Below are 17,760 nucleotides of genomic sequence, written 5' to 3'. Positions count from 1 at the left end.
ACCACGCAAAAGCTGGAAGAAAAACTGTGGCTTAACTGGAAGAGTGCTAGCCCTGAATGAAAAAAGTGAGGGACAGAGCCCAGGCCCTGAAATCAAGCCCTAGTCCCAAGATGCTTATGCACACACTCACAAAAAACACACACAGGAAGGTGGTTATGATGAGCTGAACTAGAACTGGAGGCAGTCATGAGGCATAGTCACAGTAAACTCTCAAGAGATACATCCATGTACAGGCCCACAGGACCATGGGAAGGACACTACTGATGCTTATTTGTAGTCGGCCCACGATTGCAGACCTTCATCTGCCCCCTAGCACTGGTGAGGAAAGCAGGCCTCTGAGCCCTGGGACTCCAGGGCCAGCGACTGCTACAAGCAGCAACCAGCCAGCTGTGAATTCCTGAGCCTAAAATTCTTTCATAAGCCAAAACTCAACACCTGCCCAAGGTGTGCCTGACAAATTCACACTCTTGTGATACCTGTATGAGTGGGCATTACCTGGTGTGATATCTTGCAGCTTCTGCCCTCCTGGCCCAGAACCGTGGTCTGAGATGTCAATTTACTGCTCAGATCCATATTACACCCATGACAGATGCCATTCTGATTATCTCCATGCCCCAAGGCTCATCCCTTCTCGGGTACTGTGGCTTGCTCTATAGGTAATGGCCTCCAAACAGGCTTCTCTCAAGACTTGTAGGACACTTAGACATTGGGAGACCCTCAGTAGCTGGAAAGTACTCTGCCTAGAGCAACAGAGGGCGGTCAAGCAGGCCAGGTGTTGGCCATGGGGCTTGAACTCTGGGCCTGCGCTCTGTCCCCAAGCTCTTTAGCTTACCACTTGAGCTACAGAGTCACTTCCAGTTTTCTTGAGGTTCCTTGGAGATTAGAGTCTCCCGGAATCCTGCTTGGGCTGGCTTTGAACCGTGGTCCTTATATCTCAGCCTCCTGAGGAGCTAGGAGGACAGGTGTGAGCCACCGGTGCCCAGGTGATCTAGCCTTTCACCCCCAATAGACTAGGAGCTCCTGAAAGCTTTTCTGTATTATATCTGTGCCAGTACACAGGCTTGAACTCAGGGCTTGGGCTCTGGTCTCTTAACATTTTCCCTCACGGTTAGCACTCTACCACTTGAGCCACAGCTCCATTTCTGGCTTTTGGTAGTTAATTAGCAAGAACACTCTCACTAACTTTCCTCCCCTGAGCTGGCTTGACCCACGATCTCTATCTCATCTCAGTCTCCTGAGTAGCTAGGATTTATAGGGGTTGAGCCACTGGTGGCTTTGGGCTAGAAGCTTTTCTTAAGCAAGCTTTATTCCCTGTGTTTGCCTTGACTCCTCCATGCAAAGGAGGTCTGAGGGTCAAGAGTTGTGAAAAATAAGCTTCCAGCCACAGGAAATGGCTGGGGTACCTGGTAAAAAGCAAGCTAATCTTCCCCCTGGGCCCTATTCTGGGACCCGACCATGTACCCTACCTGTGACTCAAGTACAAACCTTCACCCAACCTTGAATGTCCTCCCAGACTTGTCTGAAGCCACAGAACCTTTATCCCACCCACACCATCAGCTCTACACACACCTCAGGACCTTTGCCCATGTTGGACCTTCTGCCTGATGACCCTCTGTCCTGAATCCAAATCTTAGAACTCCTGTGGAATTTTGCCCTGGTTATATCACCTCGTGGAGCAAGTCTTTTCTTCCCTTCTCCCTTTTTTTTTTTTTAATATTGAGTTGCTAGAGATGGCACTTTTGCAGGCTGACTGGCAAATGTTCTATCTTGGTGTGTGTGTGTGTGTGAGTGTGTGTGTGTCTGCATGGGTGTACCAGTCCTGGGGTTTGAATTCATGGCCTGGATGCTATCCTATCCCTGAGCTTTCGTGCTCAATGCTAGCACTCTACTACTTGGGCCACAGCTCTACTTCTGGTTTTTGGATGTTTAATTGGAGAAAAGTGTCTCATATAGGCTTTCTTGCTTGCAATTGGGACCCTCATATCTCAGCCTCCTGAGTAGCTTACAGGGGGGAGCCATCAGCACCTGCCATCTACCCTACCTCTTACGTATAACCTCGGTCTTCCTCTGAGTCCTAGAAGAATATGTCTCACCAGGCTCACTTTTTTTGCCAGTCTTTGGGCTTGAACTCAGGTTCTGGACATGTTTCTGAGCTTCTTTTGCTCAAGGCTAGCACTCTATCACTTAAGCCACAGTCCCACTTTTGGCTTTTTCTGTTTGTGTGCTACTGAGCAATCAAACCCAGGGCTTAGTGCACGCTAGGTAAGCACTCTACCACTAAGCCACAATCACAGATCAAGACTCACTTCTAACAGGAATTATGAGGGTGAGATTGGCATACCCCTTTCGGCATAGATATTGCTGACTATTTCATGTCTTTGCCCTGATTTGGTACCAGCCTGTGACTCAGCAATGACGAATGATAAATGAATGATATCCACCGTGCCCCAGAGGTCTAGTCTCACATTCTACAGAAAGATAGAGAATATGGAGCCAGAAACTTTGTCAACTCCTACAGTATAGGTACTGTGGTCTCCCTGGAGGAAGTGGCTTGCTGCTAGGTGTCCCATCGGGCTTCAGTTATTAAATGGTAGGAAAGGATACTATGTTCAAGCTGCCAGCTCAGACTTAGTACAATGCAAGTCTTGTCCCAGCTTCCCCAGGTTGGACGGCTGGGCATGGGCAACCTGCTGAATGCCCATCATCCATCCATCATCCATCCATACACAGAGACATGGAGTTATTGCCTCTTTTTTTGGCGGGGGGGATGGACAGTTCCGGGTTTGTACTATGAGACTAGACCCTGTCCGTGAGCTCCTTTGCTCAAAGGTAGTGCTCAGCCCTTGAGCCACAGCCCAATTCATGTTTGTTTGTTTTTTTCCTGTGATCTCTTAGAAATAAGAATGTCTTGGACTTTCCTGTCCCGGTTGAATTCAAATTGGCATTCTCTATATCTCAGCCTCCTGATGAGTTAGGATTACAGGCAGGAGCCCCTGGATCCTGGGTTTCTTTTCTTCTTGTTCTTTTTTGTAATCATAACAATCTGAAATCTTCATGCTGTCATTCCAATGGTTTGCGTTATAAGTAAACTACCCAAGCCTAGAGTTCGAATGCCAAGACTGCCACCCACAAATTGAAGGTGATCCTGACAAACTCATTCCTATTAATGTGAATGCTAATGGAATGTTATAAAAGTAATAATTAAATTTGCAATTAATTCATGATTCTATTTTAGAATGCCACATAAAAATTATTGGATTTATATCTTCCATTCTAGCACCATGGTATGATTCCCCTAATGGAAGGATATTGACTAATTTTTAATCAAGGCTTTTATAAGTATTCAAACGTGATACTTCATTAAATGGAAGCATAATTTGCTAACTAATAATTGGTTTTATATATATTACCTAATATCCTCAAATTCCCTCTCTCTCTTCATATATATATATATATGTATGTATGTATATATCTACACACCAATTTATCTATCTATCTATATTGTGTACTCCTGTGGCTTGATCACAGGTCCTCAGAACTTTCTGGCAGCTCAGTTTGCTAGAGGCTGGTGTGCTAAGACTGTGACCCCATTTATGGCCATTGTAGGACATAAGTTGAAATCCCAGCATGTCCAAAAATTTTTTCGTGTAGTAAGAAGCCAATTTTGACACTTTTTTTTCCTTTTCTGTGAAAGTCCTGGGTCTCAGTATGATGTATAATCCATATGCAAATATATCCTATATGATATGATGTAATAAAAGAACTGTTTTATGTGTAATAATACTAAATAAATAAGGGTAATAAACATAATATGCAATAAACCCATGTATGTAAATAGATCTCATATATTAATATTACTTTTTCCAGTGCTGGTGCTTCATTTCAGGCCTTGGGAACTGGTCTGAATTTCTTGTCTTCAAGGATGGTGGGCATTTCCCCTTCATCCACAGTGCCACAAAGTTATCCAGACCCTGAGTTCAAATACAAGGCCTGCCAAAAAAATAGTGCAAATTCCAAACCATGGAATTACTATTATTATTATTATTATTATTATTAGCCGAGCACAGGGCTTGCTCTCAGGTCTTGATACCTCTGCCACAGCCAACTCTTGGATCCTAGGACCTAAGTTCAAAATTTGGGGCTGGCCAAAAAAAAGAAGCATAAAACTGACAAGTTCAAGAAGATGGTTTTACTTTAGTTTCCTTTGTATTGTGACCATCCTGGATGTAAATGACAATGCAAAGAAAGAGTACATGACCTTGTATTGCTGATGTTTGGTGGACTATTAAGGAAGCCATAGCCGAAACTGGCAACTTAGGTGTGGAGGTCGAATCCTGGGATTGCCACTAATGAATGGCAGAGATTCTAAGAAACCAAATTCTCAAGTACATCCATACAAATAGAATGTTATAAAAGTAACAACTAAATAAGTAGTTAGTGTTTGATTATATTATAAAATTATACACAACATTTATACTACCATGACTAATTTTCAGTTAATACTTTATTATGTATGCAATCATGATACTTAAAAAGGGAAGGCGTAATTTCATTGCCAATAATCAGTAGCAATATCATGTATGAATTTTCATAGTATACAGACATCTCTCTCTTGTTTCATGCATCTATCTGTCTGTCTGTTTGTCTGTCTATCTATCTATCTATCTACCAATCTACACATTTATCTGTTTATACACTTGTTACTACTGGGACTCAGTATTAGAGTGCTCGCCTAATACGTATAAAGCCCTGGGTTTGATTCCTCATTGCCACATGCACAGAAAAATCCAGAAGTCATGCTGTTGCTCAACCAGCTGAGCACTAGCTTTGATCATAAAAGCTTAGGGACTGTGTCTAGACTCTTACTCAAGATCCAGGAATGGCACCAAAAAAGATAGAATGTTCTGACTGCAACTATATAAGGATAGGACTGCAAATACTTCATCACAGAGCAAGCCGGGAATCTGGTGCTGACAGCTGCCATCTAACCTGACTTAGCCAGAGGTAAACTGCTGCAACTCAGATCCACAGAACCAGATGCTGCTGGCTCACTCACCCCATCATCCAAGATCCTGGGGGACTGAGATCTGACACTGGTGGGTTTAAAACCCAGCGCTGGCAAGAAATCTGTGAAACTCTGAGCTGTGGCTCAAAGTGGTAGAGTTCTAGCTTTGATCAAAAGGTCTTAGGACAGTATCCCCAAACTTTCAGTGCAATCCCCATGGCTGACTCTACCTACCCAATAAATCCCACCCCTCTAAATCATTAGATGTGAACTTTGTGTAGTTTGTGATGTGTTTATAAAAGAATGGTGATACTAATGGAAGCACCCTAATTCTAATGACAGCGTGTGGGATACAGCTATGTGATGAGTCCTTCATGAGGTGTTGTGTGCTAAGTCCTTCATGGGGTACATTCTTTCATCTGGTCCTTGTAAGAGCTCCACAAGTCAGATGATTGTGCAGATGAGAAACTTGGGGCTCAGATATCCCCATGTCAGGGCCAAAAGGATGTATGTACCTAACTCTATTGAGTTGTCTGCTGCAGACAATTGTTTTGGTTTATTTTTCTCAGTCGTGGACCTTGAACTCAGGGCCTAGCCACTGACCCTGTTGGGCTCATGGCTAGCATCTTACCATGTGGAACCAAGGACCCCTTGCAAAGGAGTGTAACAGTCTAGGTGTCTGTAGCTGAGGTGTGTCATCCTGTCTACTCAGCAAGCTGAGATGTAACAATCTCAGTTACAAATTATCCCAGACACAAAGGTTCCCATGAGACTATTATCTCCTATTCACTACTTAGAAACTTGAAGTGGAAACTGGGTTCCTGCGACTCACGCCTGTCATCCTGGCTACTCAAGAGCCTGAGAGCTGAGGATCACAGCCTGAAGCCAGGGTGGGCAGCAAAATCCTTGAGAGGCTTCTCTCCAGTGACCTACCAAAAATCTGCAGGTGTGCTGTAGCTCAAGTTGTAGAGTGCTTGGCTTTAGCTGAAGAGTTCAAGGACAACACCCAGGACTAGATTTCAACTCCTCCAATTTCCAAGAAAAGAAAGAAAAAACCTGAAGTGGACTGCTGGGAATGTGTCTGAGGAGTAGAGTGCTTTGCATGTATGAATCCCTGGGTTGGATTCCTTAGTACCACATCACTAGAAAAAAGCCTGAAGTAGCTCTGTGGCTCAAGTGATAGAGTGCTATCTTTGAACAGGAGAAACTTAGATACAGTGCTCAGGTCCTGAGTTCAAGCTCCAGGACAAGTGTATGCACACACATACATGAACACACACACACACACACACACACACACACACACACACACACACCACAGATACCAGAAATGAAGCTGTGACACCAAATGGTAAAGCACTGAGCTTCTGTTCTCATTTCATGGTCAGCACCCAGGCCCTTTGTTCAACCCCAAACCTAGCCACCCAGGACCCAACTAGGAGAGGTCAAAGGTTTCAAAACCTGATGAGCTTCACCAGCCCTAAATGACAGGAAGCATTGTTCTATTACCCATGTGCTTAGATTTTGCAAACTTCCAGAAACCTGGTAAGGCACCATTGCCGATAATGAATCATTTTATTAGGTTCAGATCCCTTATTGTCTGACAGAAGGACCATTGAATTAATTGTAGCAGTTTATTTCAACACTGAAACATAGTCTAAAAAAGACAGGATGAGTGCAGAGAACTTGGCCTTCCACAGAAGGTGGCACAAATGAAGGCTTCCTGTCAAAACAGAGCACTGGAGAGAGAGATAGATTGGGGTACAAAGAGGTCTTTTTCTCTTGGCCTTCAAAGCCTGCCCACACTCATCATCACTAATTGCCCCGGATGAATTGTTTGTTACACAGCTGTACAGGAGTCAAGCTTTTTTTCTGCCTGTTCCAACAATGAGACAGAGTTTCTCCAGCAGCCTGGGGTGAGGAGAAAACCTCAGGCTACCCTGGGAACAGTGAGGGAAGCCCCGGAACATGCACTGTCTTGAAAAGACTGTCTGTGCTATGAAATCATTCTATTCAAAGCAAATTTCCTAGTTGGGTGCCTTTCATTATAGGGACTCTGGACCTTCACCGATAGAAATGCATGATACATGCCTGGGGAGACATGGAGTTACTTGTTTTTTGTTTGTTTGTTTGGCATGTCTGGGGGCTGTATCATGAGCCCAGGCACTGTCCCTGAGCTTCTTTTTCTCAAGGGTAGCACTCTTTCTTTGAGCCACAGCTCCATTCATGGCAATTTTTTATTCCTGTGATCCCTCAGAAATAAGAGTGCTGTGGACTTTCCTTTCCAAGCTGAATTCAAACAGGCATTCTCTACCTCTCTGACTCCTGAAGAGCGAGGATTACAGGCAGGAGCCTCTGACACCTGCCTTTCTTTTCTTCTTGTTCTTTTTTTTTCATTGTGATGAACTGAAATCTTCACAGTGTCATTCTAATGGTTTGCATTTAGAAGTAAACTACCCAGGCCTAGAGTTGACTGCCAGGACTGCCACCTACAAATGGAAGGAGATCTGGAGAAAATCTTTCCTATTCATGTGAATGCTTAAAGGAATGTTATAAAAGTAACAATTAAATTTGCAGCTGGTTCATGATTTTCTTATAGAATGCCACACAAAAAGTAGTGGATTATGTCTTCCATTCTAGCACCATGGTATGATTCTCCCAATTAAAGAATACTGACTACTTTTACATTAATACTTTAATAAGTATTCAACCATAATACTTCATTAAATGGAGGCATAATTTATTAATAATTCATAATATATATATAATTTAATATCTTCACATTCTCTCTCTCATATATATTGCAAACTATACATCTATCTATCTATATCTATATTTATATCTATCTATATCTATCAATCACTACTATGGCTTGTTCCCAAGTCCTCAGAACTGACTGGCACCTCAGTTTGCCAAAGCCTTTTTTTCTACAACTGACCCTTTCATGAATTGGGCATTGTGGGCTGTAAATTCAAATCCCAGCATGGCGAAAATTTTATATGTGGAATTAGAAGCCAATTTTGAGACATTTTTTTTCCTTTTCTGTGAAAGTCCTGCTCTCAGTAAGATTTATAATCCATATGCAAATAGATCCATGTGATAAGATGTAATAAATGAAATAGATGCTATATATATACTAATACTAAATAAAATAAAAAAATAAGGGTAATAAATGTCATAAGGATTAAACCCATGTATGTAAATAGATCTCATATATGGATATTATTTTTTTCAGTGCTGGGGCTTGTATTTGGGCCCTAGGAACTAGGCTGAAAATCTTGTCTTCAACGATTGTGAACTTCCTCTCCCCCACAGTGCCATAGAGTTACCCAAACCCTGAGTTCAAATCCCAGGCCTGCCAGAAAAGTGGTGAAAATTCCAAGCCAGGGCCTTAATTTCATTTTGGCCATGCCTGGGGCTTGAACTCAGCTCATGGCAACTCTGTCTCAGCTTCGATCATCCTAGGCTGGTGTGAAGCCTCAGGAACCACAGCCCATCCTGAGATCCTAGGACCCAAGTTCAAACCTTGGGACTGGCAAAAAAAAAAGAAGTGCTGGGAAGGTGGCTCAGTAATAGACGGCTTGCCTTGCATACATAAGGCCCTGGGTTCGATTCTTCAGCACCACATAAGCAGAAAAAATGGAAGTAGTGCTATGGCTCAAGTGGTAGAGCGATAGCCTTGAGTTGAAGAGTTGAGGGACAGCACCCAGACCCATAGTTCTGGCCCCAAAACTGAAAAAAAAAAAAAGAAAAAGAGAGGGAAATAAAGGAGAAGCATAAAACTGGGAAGTCCCAGAAGGCAGTTTTACATTGTTTTTCCTTTGCATTGCAAAAATCCTCTAAATGACAGGGCACAGAAAGTGTACATGATCTTGCACTGCTGAAGTTTAGTGGACTCTTAGGGAAGGCATAGCCAAAATCAGCAACCTAGGCCCGGTGTGCGAATCCCAGGACTGCCACCTATGAATGGCAGTAGATTCTAAGAAACGCATTCTGATATATATCCATACGAATGGAATGTTACAAAGTAACAATTATATTAGTAGTTAGTATAGGGTTATATTATAAAATTATACACAATAATTATAGTACATTGACTAATTTTCAGTTAATACTTTGTTATGTATTCAACCATAATACTTAAAAAAAGGAAGGAATAATTTATCGATAATTGGTAGTAATATAGAATATATAATTAACTAATATACAGACATTTCTGTCTCGTTTTATACATACATACTTACATATATATATATTTCTATATGTGTATATATATGTATATATATATATATATATATATATATATATATATATATATGTGTGTGCGTGTGTGTGTGTGTGTGTGTGTGTGTGTGTGTGTAACAATCTACATATCTATTTCTACACTTGTCATTCCTGGGGCTCAGTTGTAGAGTGCTCGCCTAGTATGTATGAAGCCCTGGGTTCGATTCCACACTATCATATGCACAGAATATGCTGGACGTACTGCTGTCACTCAAGCAGTAGTGCACTGGTGTTGAGCATGAAAGCTTAAGGACTGTGTCTAGACCCTTACTCAAGTCCCAGGACTGGCACCAAAAACAAATTAGAATGTTCTGACTGCAAGTATAGAAAGTCAGGATTTCAAATACCTCATCACAGAGCAAGCTGGGGGTCTGAAGCTGATGGCTGCCATCTAACCTGACTTAGCCAGAGGTCAACCATAGAACCAGATGCTGCTGGCTCACCCCTTGCTGCGCGGGAGATGAGATCAGACACTGGTAGGTTGAAAACTCAGCCCTGGCAGGAAGTATGGGAGACTCTGAGCTGTGCCTCAAAGTGGTAGAGCTCTAGCCTTGAGGAAAATATCTTAGGACAGTACCTCCAACCTATGAGTGCAATCCCCAAGGCTGATGACCCTCCCCACAAAAACACCCCTCTAAACCGTTAGATGTAAACTTGTGTGGTTTGTGACGTGTATCTGAAAGACTGTTAATACTGATTAAAGTACCCTAAATCTAATGACAGTTTATGGGATACAGCTAGGTGATGAGTCCTTCCTGAGGTGCTGGGTGCTGAGTCCTTCATGGGGTGCTGGGTCATTCATGGGGTACTGTGTGCTGAGTCCTTCACAGGGTGCTATGTGCTGAGTTCTTCATGAGTTGTTTACTTTCATCTGGTCCTTATAAGAGCTACACAAGTAAGATGATTGTGCAGATGAGAAAGTTGAGGCTCACATATGTCCCCAAGGCAGGGCCAAATTTATGTATATACTGAGCTCTAGTGACTTGTCTCCTGTAGGCAATTGTTTTGGTTTAGTTTTCTCCATCATGAACTTTGAACTCAGAGCCTAGGTGCTGAATTTATTCTTGGGCTCATGGCTAACATTCTATAATGCGGAGCCACGAACCCCCTTGAAGCAAATTGTCATGGCTTAGGTGTCTTTAGCTGAGATCTATCATCCTGCCTGCTCAGGAAGTTGAAAGTCTCGTTTCAAAGCTATCTCAGATCATGGTGCAAAGCCGGTTTGGGCATGAAATTCCTTGAGATGGTTATCTCCAATAAACCACCAGAAAGCCTGAAGGGGCACTGTAGCTCAGGTGGAAGAGCACTAGACTTGAGCTGAAAAGATCATAGACAGCACCCAGACCCAGACTTCAACTCCTCCAACTTACAAGAAAAGAAAGAAAGAAACCTGAAATGGACTGCAGGGAATTTTTCTTAGGGTTAGAATGCTTTGCATGTGTGAAACCCTGGGATTGAATCATCAGCACCACATCCATAGAAAAGTTCCACATCCCTGAAGTGGCACTGTGGCTCAAGTGGTAGAGTGCTGTCCTTGTACAGGAGAAACTGAGGTACAGTGATAAGGTCCTGAATTCAAGCACCAGGACTGGTGTATACACGCGTGCATTAGTGCGCACGTGCACGTGCAAGCACAGACACACACACACACACACACACACACACACACACATAGGCACCGTTGCCAATAATGAATTATTTCATTAGGTTCAGCTCCCTAATTGTCTTCCAGAAGGACTCTTGAATTAATGGTAGTAGTTTGTTTCAAAACAGAAACATAGTCTTACAAAGACAGGATGAGTGTAGGGAACTTGGCCTGCCACGGGAGGTGGCACAAATGAAGGCTTCCTGTCAAAAGAGAGCACTGGGGAGAGAGATAGCTTGGGGTACAAAGAGGCCTTTTTCTCCTGATCTTCAGAGCATGCCCACATTCATCCTCACTAAATGGCCCAGATGAATTGCTTGTTACACAGCTCTATAGGAGTGAGGCTTTTTGTCTGCCTGTTCTAAAAATGAGGCAGACTTCCTCCAGCAGCCTGAGGTATGAAGAACCCCTCATGCTACCCTGGGAACAGTGAGGGTAATCCCGGAACATGCACTGTCTTGAAAGCACTCTCTATGCTATGAAATCATTCTATTCAAAGCAAATTTCCTAGCTGGGTAGCTTTCTTCATAAAAACTCTTGATGTTCACTGATACAAATACATGCATACATACACAGACACATGGAATTAATGGCTCTTTTTTGTGGCAGGTACTGAGGCTTGAACTGTGAGCTTAGACATTTTCCCTAAGCTCCTTTTGCTCAACGAACCATTTTATTTTGTCTTAAACCATGATTACCATAGGCTGGGGTGCAGCTTTTACACCCACAAATGATCTAGGGATCCTAGGACCAGAGTTCAACTCTCAGCACTGGCAAAAGTACATCCAACCAACAAAAATGGAGGAGGAGAAAAACAGGAAGTTTTACACAATAGTTTTACCTTTGTTTCCTTTGTACTGTGACCCTCCTGGGTCTCAATGACTCAGCTTGAAAATTTACGTGAGCTTGCATGGATGAAGGCTGGGGCCTGTCAGTGAAGCCTGAGTCTAACTCAGACACCTAAGCCCTGAGTTCGATCCTAGCACTGCCACCTATACACGGCTGAAGATCCTAGGAAACTTGTTCCTATGTATAGGAACACTAACAGAATGTTTGAAATGTACTAACTGAATGACTAATTAGATAGTCATTCTAGTATAAGGTTGTATGCAATAAATATAGGTCATTGATTAATTCTTTATTAAGTGTTCTACCGTGATTAATTAATGGAGGCATAATTTTAGACCAAATAATTGGTAGTAATGGAATATATAAATATAAGCTATAGACATAACTCTTTATATAGGGTTACACACTAGAATCTATGTAAAAGTCTATCTGTCTCTATCTTTTTATATTTATAGATGTATATACATATGTAAATACACACACATGCGCACACACACACACACACTGCAATCTAAACATCTATCTGTTTACATATTGGCCATTCCTAGGGCTTGATCTCAGGTCCTCAAATTTGCCTACCAACTTCACTTGCATCAGACTGGTATGCTAACATTTAACCATTCCTGAAGTGGGTCTGCTAGGCCCTGAGATCAAGTCACAGAACTGCCAAAAACTTAATACTGGTGGAAAAGCCAATTGTCACACTTGTTTTCCTTTTTGGTGAAAGCCCTGGGCCTCAGGAATGATGTAGAATACATAGGCAAATCTATGTCTTATGTAAAAAGATGCAAAAAATGGTATATGTGTAATCATACTCACTAAAATACATAAGAAATAAATAAAAAACAAATAAAATGAATAAGTACACTAATCACAATATGCAGTAAATGTGTATGTAAATATAAATCATGTATTAAAATGTATATGCATATTATTTTTAGAGTGTTAGGACTCGAATTCAGGCCCTAGGAACAGGCCTGACTTTTGTCTTCCAGCAAGGTGAACTTCCCCATCCCCCACAGTGCTGCATATTTACCCAGAGCCTGAGTTCAAATCCCAGGTCTGGCAGATAAAAGGGCATGAATTCCAAGACAAGTAGCCTCATAATATTTTAAATATTTTTAATGTATCAATGTATGTACTTATTTATTTCTTTTTATTTTGTTAAGCATAGGGTTTGAACTCAGGTCGTGGAAATTCTGCCTCAGCTTTGATCACTCTAGGCTGGTGTGCAGCCACTGGATCCACAGCTGAACCTGGGTTCTTTGGCCGCAAAGGCTGACAGGGGAAAAAAAATTAATGCGACACAGAAAAAAAAAATACCTGGCAACTTGCAGATAGCTGCCAGTTTTGCATTTGTTTGGTTTGCAAGGTGACCATCCTGTGTCTGAATGACACGGCTGAAAAAGGTTGATAATCTGGCATTGCTGAAGGCTGGCGCGCTACCAGGAAAGCCATAGGCCAACATGGTAACATAAGTCCTGTGTTAGAAGCCCCTTCCTGTCTCCTACAAATGGAGGGAAATCCTAAGAGTCTCGTTCCTATTCATAGGAAAATTATGAATGGCAAGGTGGAATTGGTTGTTTCTGAATACTACTATACAATTAGAGTGAGTTTAGGCGGACAATGTATTTTAATGAGTATTTTTTGACACATTCAAAGAATACTATTAATTACATGGACGCAATAGTTTCCAAACAGCGGTTGAATTAATTAATATTTCATTAAGGATGAAAACAATAATATTAATTACATGGAGGCATAATAAATACCCAAGAATTGGTAGAAATATAGTGTATATAACTGAAGAATATATAGACATCTCTGGCACTCTATAAATATCTGTATTTATTTGAATCTTCATGTCAATCTGTTCATATTTTGTCAATGCCTGGGGTTAGATCTCAGGTGCTGGAGATGCTTGTCCGCTCCATATGCCCCAGGCTGGTGTGTTGACACTCACCTATTCATGAATTGGGTCTTGTAGGCCGTGAATTCAGTTGCCAGCACTCACAAAAATTGAATCGTGGATTAAGAAGTCCATGGTGATTCACTTTTTCCTTTTCTGTGAAAGTCCTGGGTGTCAGGTGTGAAGTTTCATATACAGGCAAATCTATACCCTATGTAATAAATGTAAAAAAAATTTCATGTTTAATAACAGTTAATAAAATAAATGATACATAAATGAATAAAACAAAAATAAAATGAATAGCTATATTAAGCTCGATATGGGGTCAACATCTGGGGCTCGATCTCAGGGCCTAGGAAAGCCTGGCAGCTGAATTGGCTAGAGGCTGCTGTGCTAACAGTCACTCATTCATGAATTGAACCTTCTAGGCCCTGAGTTTAGATCCCAGTACTGCCAAAAATGTAATTGTGGAGTGAGAAGCCAAGCGTGACACATGTTTTCTTTTTCTTTGAAAGTACTCGGTGACAGGTAGGATGTATAATTCAGATGCAAATCTATAAGCTATAAGCTATGTAATAGGATGTCATAAATGTAAAAAATGTCATAAGTGGAAGAATTGTCACTACAATAAATGAAAAAAAGATTGAATTAGTAGTGAATCATTCTAGGATAAAATAGACACAATAATTATAGGACATAGATTAAGTTTAATATTTTATTAAGCATTAACAGAATAAAAATTGCATGGAAACCTAAATACCTAATAATTGGTAAAAAGAGATGATACATATTAATAATATATAGACATCTGTCTCATTCTATAAAATATGTGATTATATATATGGGTGTATGTACATATGTGATAAATACTAATAGGATATTTAATTAATGTTTTATTAATTGTTTACTGGGACACATCATTAAATGGAGACATAATGTAATACCTAATAATTGGTAGTAATATCTATAAATTAATAATATACAGAAATCTTTTTGTTTATATAATATTTATAAACAGTAATCTCTATCTATGCCTCATTCACTCCTGGGGCCTGGTGGTTGAGTGCTTGCCTAGTAAGCACAAAGCCCTGGGTTCGATTCCTCAGTGTGACATAAACAGAAAACCCGGAAGATCTGCTATCTTTCAATCAATTGAGTGCTGGCCTGGAGCACAAATGCTTAGGGACAGTGTCAAAGCCCTTACTCAAGCTCCTGGACTAAGGCCACAAAAAGGTAGAATGTTCAAATGTAACTAGAGAAGGACAGGACTTCCACTACCTCATCACAGAGAAAGCTAGTAGTCTGGTGCTGACAGCTGCCACCTAACCTGACTTGGCCAGATGTAAACTGCTGCAACCCAGCTCAATGGGTTACCCCTGTCATCCTGGTTTACCTTGGCTTACCACCAACATCCTGGCTGCTCGGGGGCTTTAAAACCTGGCAGGAAGTATGCTAGACTCTTTGAAATATGGATTGAAGTGGGAGAGTTCTAGCCTTGAGCAAATGGTATTAGAACAGGACCCCATGCTTGGAGTTCAAGCCCCATGGCTAACCCCAACAACAACAAAAACAACACCCCACTAAACCATTAGATGTGAGCTTGTGTGGTTTGTGAAATGTTCCTCAAAGAATGGTGATACCAATGAGAGCCCCCTAATTCTAATGACAGCTTGTTGAATAGAGCTACGTGCTGAGTCCTTCATGAGGTGCTTTGTGCTGAGTCCTGCACATGATGCTATGTGCTGAGTCCTTCACAAATTGCAGTGTGCTGAGTCCTGCATGGGGTGCTGGGTGCTAAGTCTTTCACAGGATGCTGTGTGCTGAGTCATTGAAAGAGTGCCATGTGCTGTGTCTTTCACAGGGAGCATTCTTTCATCAAGTCCTTGTAAGAACTCCACAACTGAGATGATGATGCAGACAAGAATATTGAGGCTCAGATATGTCCCCATGGCAGAGAAAAAATTATGTATTACTGAAAAGTAATGAGTTGTCTCCTGCAGAAAATTATTTTTTGTTTTGGTTTTTCTCAGTCATGAACCTTGAACTAGGGGCCTGATTGCTGCCCCTTACCTCTTGGGCTAGCACTCTACCACATGGAGCCAAGGACCCCCTTGCAGCAGAGTGCCAACTAGGGGGCTATAGCTGAGGTTGTCATCCTGCCTTCTCAGGAAGCTGAGATCTGAGGATCTGGGTTCCAAATTATCCCAGACACAAAAGGTCCCATGAGACTATTATCTCCAATTCACCACTAAGTAACCTGAAGTTGAACCTGGGTGCTTGTCGCTCATGCCTGTCATATTAGCTACTCAGAAGGATGAGATCTGAGGATCATGGTTCAAAACTAGCCTGAGCAGGAAAGTCCTTGAGACACTAAGCTCCGATGGACCACCAGAAAAACTGAAATGGTACTTTGACTCAAATGGTAGAGCACAAAACTTGAGCTGAAGAGCTCAGGGACAGCACCCAGGCCCAGACTTCAACTCCTATAACAACAACAAAAAGACAGAAACAAACTAACAAACCTGAAGTAGAGGGCTGGGAATGTGCCTTAGGAGTAGAGTTCTTTGCATATATGAGACCCTGGGTTTGATTTCTCAGGACTACATCACTACAAAAAAGCCTGAAGTGGCTCTGGCTCAAGTGGAAGAGGGCTATCCTTGTACAAGAGAAACTAGTTACAGTGCTCAGGTACAGAGCTCAGGTCTTGAGTTCAACTTCCAGGAATGGTGTATGAGCCTGAGCACATGTGCAAGCACACACACACACACACACACACACACACACACACACACACACACAGACTAGAAGTGATGCTGTTACACAAAATGGTAAAGCACTGGGTTTCTGCACTGAGCTCATGGTCAGCACCCCAGCCCTGTGTTCAACCCCCAAACCTAGCCACCCAAGGACCAACTAGGAGAGGTCAAAGGTTTCAAAATCTGATGAGATTCACCAGCCCTAGATGATAGGAAGCTTTGTGATATCAGATATGTGCTTGGATTTCCCAAGCTTCTGGAATCCTAGGAGAGGCATCATAGGCCCATCATCGCGCTCAATGAAACATTTCATGAGGTTCAGTGCCCTGGTTTTCTGCCAGAAGGTATCCTGAATTATATTGAGCACTGTATCTGAATACTGGAATATAGTCTCACAAAGGCAGGATAAGTGCACAGGACTTGGCTTGCCACTGGAAGTGGCACAAATGAAGGCTTCCTATCAAACCAGAGCACTGGGGATAGAGATAGTTTGGGCTACAAAGAGACCTTTTTCTCCTAACCTTCAGAGCCCTCCCAAAATCATTCTTACTATCTGACCTGGATGGAGTTGATTGTTACACAGCTGTACAGGAGTGAGGTCTTTTGTCTGCCTGTCCAGACAATAAGAGTGACTTCTTCCAGCAGGCCTGGGATGCAGAGTAATCCTCAGGTTACACTGGGAGCAGTGAAGGGAACCCCGGAACATGCACTGTCATGAAAGCAGTCTCTGTTATGAAATAAATTTCTTGAATACAAATTTCCTTGCTTGGTGCTGTTCATCATAGCTACTCTGGAACTTCACCTATAGGAATACACCCATACATACCCAAAGACATGGAAGTACAGGCTTTTTTTGAGGTGGCACGTCCAGCGTTGAACTATGAGCCAAGGCGTTGTCCCTGAGCTCCTTTTGCTCAAGAGTAATGCATTAACCTAGAATCACAGCCCCACATCTGGGATTTCTTGTGATATCTTAGAAATAACAGTGTCATGGACTTTCCTATGCTGGCTGGATTCAAACTAAGATTCTCTACATCTCAGCCTCCTAGGGAGCTGTGATAATAGTCAGCAGCCACGAGCACCTGCCTTTCTTCCCTTCTTCATTTTTTAATCTGGACAATCTGACTTCTTAACAGGGTCATTCCAATGGCTTGAATTTAAAAGTTAACTACCCCAATGTTCTTTACAGCTGCTTTCTCTGAAAAGGATTTTCTCTCCTCATCTTCTCCTCTGGTCATAGGTTTGAAGCCAAAAGTGAGAAGTGAGTATCACAGGATTTGGCAGCTAATGTCCACATTACATGCCAGTTCTG

This window comes from Dipodomys spectabilis, unplaced genomic scaffold (assembly GCF_019054845.1).
Source record: "Dipodomys spectabilis isolate Male_0828 unplaced genomic scaffold, ASM1905484v1 ptg000200l, whole genome shotgun sequence".
NCBI classification, from domain to species: Eukaryota; Metazoa; Chordata; class Mammalia; order Rodentia; family Heteromyidae; genus Dipodomys; species Dipodomys spectabilis.
This window is presented reverse-complemented; position numbering follows the sequence as displayed.